General features: G+C 36.2%; 2 long non-coding RNA genes across 2 annotated transcripts; one reads left to right on the top strand and one right to left on the bottom strand.

The window, feature by feature from the left end:
* Positions 1-5,579: 5,579 nt before the first annotated feature.
* Positions 5,580-6,241, bottom strand: LOC111404831. The gene is made up of 3 exons (XR_002704693.1): positions 6,159-6,241; positions 6,005-6,057; positions 5,580-5,895 (listed from the first exon to the last, which is right to left on the bottom strand). It is a non-coding gene; the product is annotated as an uncharacterized LOC111404831 (long non-coding RNA).
* A 1,866-nt stretch (positions 6,242-8,107) lies between these two features.
* LOC111402894 lies at positions 8,108-9,711 on the top strand. The gene is made up of 2 exons (XR_002704363.1): positions 8,108-8,748; positions 8,869-9,711. It is a non-coding gene; the product is annotated as an uncharacterized LOC111402894 (long non-coding RNA).
* Positions 9,712-10,061: the final 350 nt, after the last annotated feature.

The following is a 10,061-nucleotide window of genomic DNA, read 5'->3' as shown; positions in this document are numbered from 1 at the left end:
CTTAGTATCCCGAAGAAATTTCAATCCTAGAATTAGCTTAAAATCATCCATCTAAATTGCAGATAAATTTGTCCTTCCCTCAAAAGAACCTGCTTTGATTAATACCGATTTCTCTACTCCAGCTATTGGTTAAGCAGTGGAGTTGATTGCTTTGACTTTTCCACTACCCTTTTCTAAAACAAGTCCGAGCCGCTCTACTTCGGTACATGCAAGGAAGTTGTGGGTAGCACCAGTATCCACCATAGCCCTGATTGGCTTCCCATTGATTTTTACATCAATGTACATTAAGCTTTTGGCCCTACAAATTCGAGCCTTCGCTTCTTCCATCTTTGCCTCTTTCAATAGGACATCATCCTTTTCAGCAACCCGATGCGACAGTGTGTTGCACCGATGTGAAAATGCCCCAACTACGTCTTCATCCTCTTCGGAGTCGGTCTCACTATGACAATTAGCCTGTGAGGCCTCTTGCTTTGAACTCCACCGGCCACTTGCTAACTGACAATATGCATTCACCATCCGCTTCTGAGGACACTCCGACACCCGATGAGGTCCTTCACGTAAAAAGCACTTCAATTTGGGAGTGGTATCAGTTCGGCCCTCCGTTGCTTTTCCTTTGTTCCAGTTGTTACTGTTGCTGCCATTAAAATTTCCTTGACGGCTATTATGATAGTTTCCCTGAAAGCCTCGAGTACTTTGATAGGCTCCTTCTCTATTCTGAGAGTAACGTTCTCCCCCATTTAAGTTCGAACTGGGTCTGTAAGATATGTTACCACCTCCAATTGCTTGATTACTCCCTGAAGGTCGATCTTTTCTAGATTCTGTTTGGTAGTCACTCAAACATTCAGCGGCTCCCATGGCAGTGCTCAAATCAGTAACTTTCTGTCTTTGAAGTTTCGTGCGTGTCCACGGTTTCAACCCTTCCATAAAGGTGAAGAGTTTATCCTTTTTCGACATATCTCGAATATTCAGCATATGTCCTGAAAAGGATTTCACATACTCCCAGATAGAGCTCGTGTGTTTCAGGTCTTGAAGTGTTCGTCAAACCCGATACTCAACATTTTCTGAGAAAAACAGCGATTTGATCGCTTCCTTGAGGAGATCCCAAGAATCTATTCGAGCCCTGTGGGCCTGAATATCAGCATATTTGATTCGCCACCATAGTGTTGCATCTCCACCCAGATACATAGTAGCTGTGGTTACCTTTCTAGTTTCATCCTCGATCGAAGCTGCAAGAAAGTATTGTTCCATATCAAACAAGAAGTTTTGGACTTTTTTTGCATCACGTGCCCCTCCGTAGGTACGGGAGCTTGCCCATTGCCCACTGCATGTTGGAGTACCCGCAATTGAGCTCTCAACGCTTCCATTTCATCCTGCAGATCAGAAATGATTGCAGCAGCTTCAGTCATTGCTGCGCAAGCCCTTTGGCTTTCATCCAGTTGGATGTGTAATCCACGAATCTCGAATTCGGCCATCTCGATTTTTTGCTCGAGACCTTCCAAGGCACGGCACAACCTAGTAGTTGTCTCATCAAGCGTATCCACGCGCTGTTTAGAAGTACCCTTCTTTTGAGGTTCTACCACTTCAGTGATGTGGGATGTAATTGGATCCATAGCTTTCTTATCGAGGGTCATGAGCCGCAACTCTGATATCAACTTTCACGGGGTGCCTTTGTTCTTGGCACAGAAAGGGATACCGTGCGGCAATAGTCTGCTCCACTAGACTACCTTCCGCTTTTTCTCGGTCGCCTCGAGACGAAAGAAAATTTGATTACAATTTTGTAGAAATCTTATAATAGAAAATTTGAATACAGTGAAAATAAATTGAACATTGATTGATGAAAACTGAACATTACAATTGACAAAAGCAGAAAATTATAATTGCTGGTGCAGGAGGCGGACACTAGTGAGTTTGAAAGATTTTTGAATGATTAATAACTCCTATAATAGCATTCTGAACAAAAACCTAAGTGACAGGGATGAACGTTTAAAAGACGAGGAATCATACTAAACGTTTATTAATATCAGAGCTATTTTACAACTGAAATAACTATTACAATGAAAAGAAAATTACAACTCAAATTTGAAATAATATTTACAATGTGTGGACGAAGTTGGGCAAACTACGATTACGATAGTGTCAAGGGGCTAAGTAAAGCTGCGGTCCTTGACACCTAGTCTGTCTCCTTCAGTTTCTCTCAAATCGCCGGCGGCAATCGTCGTTCTCCAGCTGCCGGTCATCGTTTTGTCCACACTACAGTGACTAGGGTAAGTAAATTTCCCATTTTCATTTTTCTACTCTTAATTTTTTCCTCTCCTTATAAATCAAGAAACTTTCATTAAACACAGAAAATTACATCAATTATTTCCAATTCTTGAACCAGTTTTAGTTTTGATTCTTTTTTGTGATGGCTCAATTGCTATCACCAGTGTGTACAAATACTCTCAAATTTAAGTTTCATGTACAGGGTTTCTGTTCAAGAAATAGACTCCCCTTGTTTGGTGTGAATTGGAATAGTCATGGTAGAAGAAAAAAATTGTCTCGAGTCAGATTTGCTTCCCAGTACTCAGAATCATATGAAGAGATTGCTGATGATTATTATTCTGTTTTGGGTTTAGCAATATCTCAAATTTCTAGCTTCTTGAGCATACATGAATGTTTTCACAAATATAGTTTAAGTTAATGGGTAATATGTGGTTTCTGTATTATGTAGAGATCGTCTCTCTTCTGTGCATTTATGTTTAGGAACTTTTGTAATTATGTGGAAAATTTCGTCGTTCTCATTTTTATGTGTATTATGGCTCCAGGAAGGTACCATATTAGCATGGAAATGGATATTGAAACCACCATTTTAATCTTTGCGTGACAAGTTGTCCCGAACCGACCAACCCAATCGGACTCAACCGACGCATGAATGGTTTGGTTTGGTTTGGTTTGGTTTGGGTTGGGTTGGGTTGGGATGGATTTCGAACAAACCGACAATGTTGGGTTGAGGTAAAAATCGACCCAATCCAATCCATGCCCATCCCTAATTAAATATCACTTGGGATTCTTCGATGCAACTGCTTACATTTTCGTTAGGGGCTAGACATTGGGGCCTCACTTTCTTCCCCCTTTCCATGTTTTATACTTTTCTTTTTTTCTTTTTTCTTTTTTTTTTAAACCGAACTATTTTTAGTTTGTTTTATTATACATTTTGGTAAGAAGTTAGGAACCTATGTTGCAAGTTCTTTAGGTTTAGGTTTAGGTTTAGTTTTAAAAACTGTTGTGGAAGGATTATTCAACCTGTCCAGGCCATATGGCCCCGGACAAATAGCGGATCTCTTGTGGAAATGGTTGGTTGATTATTATGAGGTTACAAAATTGAGAGTTCCATCCAATTCTTGGATTTTTTCTTCTTTATATATATATATATATATTGATAATAAAAACCAACTCTGTAATAAAGCCATAATTCAAAATTTAGATGCATTTATTTAAAAAAAAAAAATGTAATTGCTTTTTGGACCAGGTGAGAGTGGAAAATTTTGCATTTTTTGATGCATTAGAATATCTATTTTTTCGGTGAAAAATAAATAATCTCTCCGTGCCAATTATATAGGGTAGATTTCATTTTTCTCTTGTTCTAAGTATATAGGCATGTTTCACAATTTAGAATATTTTGTTTTTTTTATTTACCAATATACTCTTATTTAATTTTCTTCACTTAATATGTAAACTTCTTGAAATCGTTCAAATATACATATTTCCTACTTCTTGAAAACATGGAACAACTCTCATTTTTTCTTCAAATTAAGTTATTCAAATTCTTTACTAATTCTAACAATAATTTATTACTATATACTAAAAATTAAATAGAGATAAATTAGAAAAGATATTGGCAAAATTTAATTTTTCAATAATATTAAAGAAAATAAAAGCAAAACAACTCTATATAGTCGAGATAGGAGAATAGAAAAGGTTTTGTATCAGGTGGGGGTACGATTAAGCACGAAACGAAATGCAAAAGCCGAAAGAGGATGCCTTTCGTGAGAGGAGTGCATACTTGTAGCGACCATTGGATCTTCGGAACAATCCAACGGCCAGAAGAGCATTAAAGTCAAACACTCAGGCCATTTGTGTTAGTGGCCCTGGGCCCATCCCCAACAAAACTTGTGGCTCTGCATCACATTATGAGGAATCATGTCTGTGTGTTTTATTTGTTGCCTTTGTTATCCTGCAGCATGATTGTTGTTAGTTACACAAGTTTTGATTATGAATAATTATTATTTTATAAATTTATTCATGTTTGATATTTGAGGCGTTGTGACTAATAAAGTCACCGCTGGCCCCATTATTTCACATTATAATTTTTCTCTCTCTCTCTCTTATTTTCAACAATATAATTTCTTATAAAATAATATTTTATGTAAATCAAAAAAAATTTCTTCTCTTTTAACAACACATTTTCCAAAAAAATACTATTCCAAAAATTATAATACCAAATAACGGGAGCTAAATGTCTTGCAACCTTCCAGTACCTAGGGACAAGACTCTCCAATTAATGAAAAAATCAGGGTAAGATTATTGCTCTAACAAATACTATACTCTCGTTAATATCGAACGGAATAGAGATTCTCTAATCAATCGTAACATCAAGAAAAAGATGTAATACACTATCATCACCCCTAGAGATGACAAAAATTTCTGTCACGTCCCGCATTAACCCAATTGAAATGACAACATGTTCCCTATCCCGAATTCTCCAAATCCACCCCCAAATAGTTTTTATTTTTATAATTTTTAATTTAAAATATATTTAAATAATAATATTAGAATAATTAGTTAATTTAGCAGGTCGATAAATGAAATTTTTTAATTCCCATCCCCATAATGCCCGTCCTTGCCTCCTGAAAATTCATGACGGGATGGGAGAGTAATGGTTACTTTGGTCCTGACTTGTTACCAAACCTACTTGCCCCGGATTGAAATGTTTTAATTTCAATAATGTCTTGCCTATCGAACATCTCCCTGGATGGCGCAGAGGGAAGATTGTTGGAAAATGGTTAGTAAAATTGGTCAACTTTGAGCATAAATTTCAGTGGGACCCACACTTTAATTATTTCGGAACCTAGCGTTACATAAGATAATTCTGTCGGATTATTTCAAAGAGAAACTTATACTCCAGAAGCAACAATGATAACTGGGAAGAGTTGTAATTGAATATGGTAATAATTTAACTTATTTGATAAATAACAATTAGCCCCTCTTTGACGATCATCATTTACAATTATTTTTCTCATACTCATTTTCAACCAGATATTCTCACAATCAAAATATTCTTCACGTAAATTGAAACTTCATTTTTCACTTTTTAACCACGTATTCTTCGAAAATTTGAAAAAACAACTGTGAAACAGGGGGTTATTCAATCAGTTTCCTTCATGATTCAATTGTTAAATCCGAAACCTCGGCTTTACAAAATGTCATAAAATCAAGCAAAAAAATTTGGATTATATTAAATTTTTGTTATACTCCAGCAATGAGAATTTTTGTAGTTGTTGTATATAATAGCAAATTAAAAATAACCAAGTCACTTGATCTTATGTCAAATAAAGAAATTGATTTTAAACACAATTTTTTTTCTTTTTTTAATCAACTTTCAATTTATAACTTCATAGGAACTCTTATTCTATGACATTTTGTTCACAAAATACATTCAAATCAATATACCATCACAAATCGAATCGAGATCAAGAGATGGCATTCTAGAAGGACGATGGAAGATAATCAACATGGACAAGTTTTAGCCTAATTCCCACAGCCTTTGCCTTTCCCTGGCTCGTGCACCGGGTTGGCTTTGCCGTCGCAATAATCAAGCACCGCATGCACACTTATTAGCTCCCTCATCAACCGCATCTGGGAGTCAAACTTAATATTTTCAGTTATCATGTCTAGTTTTTTTTAGTCGAGTATAATATCAAATATGTTATACATGTGTGAGGAGTTTAGTGCTCATAATATATACCTTGCGAGGAAAATTAGAGAGTCGTTCAACATCTTCGAGGCCATAGCTATAACCTGTATTGCAAGAGATCAAAACGACGTGTATTAGTCGAGCCACTCTAAAATTGAAGATAATCTTTTCCAAAGGAATTAATCTCTTTCTGATCATAATTCACCTAACGATGATGAACACACGGAAAGGAGGAGGAGAATTACAAGCAATGTCTTCATTTTATGCAGTGTTGTTATGCACTAACTGTATATAACATGCGCTTTTATAGTCGTAAAATGGAACTGTACCAAAGCTATTGTGCCTATTACTCAAAAGCTTCATTGAATTATATGTTGAATTGCAATTCCCATTATCAATCACCTCAAAAAGTCAAACGTCCACATTAACTGTACCAATTATGATTATGAATTTGACTCAAAATATGTTAAATGGTTAGGGCAGAAGTCACTGGGAATATATTGGAGTCCTGTTCTTGAAGCATAGTGGTTTCCACCATGGTCTATTATGAAACCACAGTTCAACTAGTGGGAGGGAGTCATGTCATTAGTAACAGAACTCTCCACCAGTGGATTTTTCGAGAGTCGGGATTTTTACATGTCACTTTTAGACGCCCTTACTCCAAGACCATGTCTAGAACAAAACCTAGTATTCTGTCTTGAAAATAACAAATAATCGTAATAACATTAACCAATGAAGAAGATTCTTACTATTATGCAAGAACTGTTCCAGGGTAAGCAGAAGTTGATGGAAAAGATGCAGGAAATTGATAGTGGAAGGGTTGTTTTAATTCGCACTAAACACAACAATATATATAGAAAGAACTTGATGGTATAAAAAACACAAAGAAACAAGAAATGAAGACGAAAAGGATCATTCGAGGCAAGTTAAATGTCACTCTTTTCTTAAGACAATATTGTCCCACAACAGTGTTCATGAATTACGGCACTTGTCTCCCAAGATACAACGGATACAATTTATGATAGAATCACTTCAAACCACAAGTTCCTGCAAACTTTTTGACAGAATTTTCCTCTCTAGAAGGAAGAAGTTTCGAATGATTTTGGAAATGATTTATCAAGAGATTTAATACAATGCTCAATGCAAAAGTGATATGTGATGGCTAATTGACATCCAAAGTGTCTTATTTATAGAGGATGGGGATTTGGGCGAAATGTTGTGTGCCAAACCTTGCAATCTTACGAACAAAAACATCACTTGCTGTCTCTAGCATGTCGCTAACCTCTTGCTCAAGTATCAATGTCAAAATATTTACAGAGAGTTTTTCACCATTCTGTTGCTAGCATGTCGCTTGAGTGATGAGCGACACGCTAGTGACGGAGTTAGGCCAGTTTTTCTCTATTTTCTTTCCAACTTTGGATTGCAATTTCTCATTCATTCGGAATTGATTTTAATTTTCCAAATATACCACGACGATTTATTGGATGAGTAGAACAAGTTAGTATATTTTCATTTATAATTTGACCATCGGATCAAGTTCGAATATTTGACAGAAGTTCACACGAAAGTCACTTTTCACCATTTATANTCATTCTCTCTCTGATTATGGAGTCCATTTCGTTTTCTCTCTCAATGAACGAGTCAATTTCATTTCTCTCAAACAAATCAATTTCAAAAGGCACTACAAAGGCTAGAATGTTCTTGAATATTAATCCAATTAAATTCAGGAATCTCTCCATATGCATTGCTAAACCCGACTTGCTAGTTCCATTTCCAAGTAAACGTTCATGCTGGTCACAATGCTATGACATATAAAAAATTGGGTTCTGTTGTAGGTACAGCATATTGTTCATAACTTTTTTCACACACCCGCGCAAGTGGATGGGGTCCATGATTATTTCATGCTAGTTACAATGCTATGACATATAAAAAACTGGGTCATGCTGTAGGTACAACATATTGTTCATAACTTTTTTCACACACACGCGCAAGTGGGTGGGGTCTATGATTAAAATACTCATGGACCCCACCTTTATGAGGGAGTGTGAAAAATGCTGTGAAAATAAATGCTGTACACACAGCTTTTTTCTAAAAAATTACCAAAATCAAAAGATAAGAAAACTCGATTCCGCTAAGCATTTCCACTTTATTACATTTATATGCATGGAAAATTCAAAACTCCTCCCAATATTATACACAATATCACATTGTACACTAATTCCAGTATAACAAAACTCAATCATACCCTAATTACTTATAAAATGCTAATTAAAATAAAACATCCAAAACTTTACAAAAAAATAGATAAAGGTAAGTTTTACCTGCAAGTCTCAGCAACTCTGGGATCATTATCCCCCAAGGCTTCCATCTGTATCTTCAATCCTTCCTTATAACAATCAATGGACCGATCGAGGATTCGTCGAGAAGGCTCTTTTCCGCAGGTGATTTCTTCTTGCCGGAAACTCCGATCAGGAGAAAGCTTAGCGCATGAAGTGGACGGGGAAGGGGAGGATGGACAGTGAGAAGCCGGGTAGCAGGATTTCAGGTTAATGATTCAGATTTGGTAGGTTTCAATCGGATCGGGGCGTGTGGCTCATCGAGTACCGAGATTCGCAACGGCAGAGCTTCCTCTGGAGCAAGGCCGGCCCCTAGGCCTCCAAAAATGTGGCTTGGGCCCAGGGCCTCAAAACTCATAGGAATGCTATCAATCAGTAGTCCATGTTCGAGTCCAGCAGAAAGCAGGAAGGAAATTGAAGGGATGGGAAGGAAGCTGAAGGGACCAATTCGACCAAAAGGTAAGTCGTCTACTCGTCTTCTTCAATTCAGAGAATTAGAATTCCCAAATCTGAAGGCTGAAATCTCCTCTTGGCCTCTTCAAAAACTTTTCTGTTAAAGTTTTCTCTTTTCTATGTCAGTGAACCACTATTTTGCCCATAAGTTTTCTGTTTTCCTCCACTCAAGCCAGCGTCCTGCTGCAGCTCCTGCTCATCTCCACTCTCCAACGGCCAACCCTGTGTGCTCATCTATTTAGGTATTAACTCTTTAAGTCACATTTATTGAATATGTGTATTAATCATATTAACCTGTTTGCCTTGTTCTGTCAAGAATCGTCTTTTGATAACCTATCTTAATTCTTATTCATTATTTAAATTAATTTAGTTAACCTTGTTTATTGAAAAAGTTTGTTATTATTGTCTGCATTTCGTAAAACTGTATGTTAATCTCCTTTTTCTAACATAGATGACGATTCTTATGGTATATATTTTCTTGTATGGACGAGCATATCTGGTAAGTTTTAATTTTAATTTCCTTCTATTTCCCCCTAGCCATACGTTTGCTAGAGTTGTCTTTGTGATATAGACAATTAAAAGCCATCATTTGCATAGCATATTCTTGAGGGAAAAAAAAAAAACTTGCCAGTTTTTTAGAGATATGGTTTGGCCCAACTTTTACTGCTAATGGGGACACAACACTGAATTGGAATTTCTGAATTTAGAATTCTGTCCTTAAATTTTTGGATTGTAGAATGATGATTATGGGTAGAATTGTGGAAGAATTTTGGACTTGTGGATTTCAGAATTCTGTCCTCTTCATTCTCGATGGAAGAATATTGAAACAATGAAATTCAAAACGTGAGAAGACTAAATATGATTCTAGTGTAATCTCTCGGGTTGTAAGTGATATTTTATTTTGTAATTCTATCTTTTAGGTTGTACGAAGTTTTCATTTGAATATAGTTATATAGATATATTTTTTTATTTAAATATTGTTACACGTGTAAAAAAAAAATATAGGGCCTCAAAATAATTTTTTGCTTAGGGCCTCCAAATTCTTGGGACCGGCACTGCTCTGGAATTTTTAAGGATACTAAACCCTGTATTATCGCAAACGGAATTGGAAAAATGCAACCTGAATTACACATGTATAAGAGACAGAATTGGTAATCAAGAAAGGGGATTAGAGAAGGATTAATGGAGATTAATGGAGTTTAATTACTTAGCCCTCGTTTCCCGCTAGTTAAATTATAATTCATTTTCTATCTATCTTCTTGTCAATAACACGCCCTCAAATAAAATAATATTACTCGGAAATAAAAAAAAAAAAAAAA

Source organism: Olea europaea, chromosome 11 (assembly GCF_002742605.1).
Source record: "Olea europaea var. sylvestris chromosome 11, O_europaea_v1, whole genome shotgun sequence".
Classification (NCBI taxonomy): domain Eukaryota; kingdom Viridiplantae; phylum Streptophyta; class Magnoliopsida; order Lamiales; family Oleaceae; genus Olea; species Olea europaea.
This window is presented reverse-complemented; position numbering and strand designations above follow the sequence as displayed.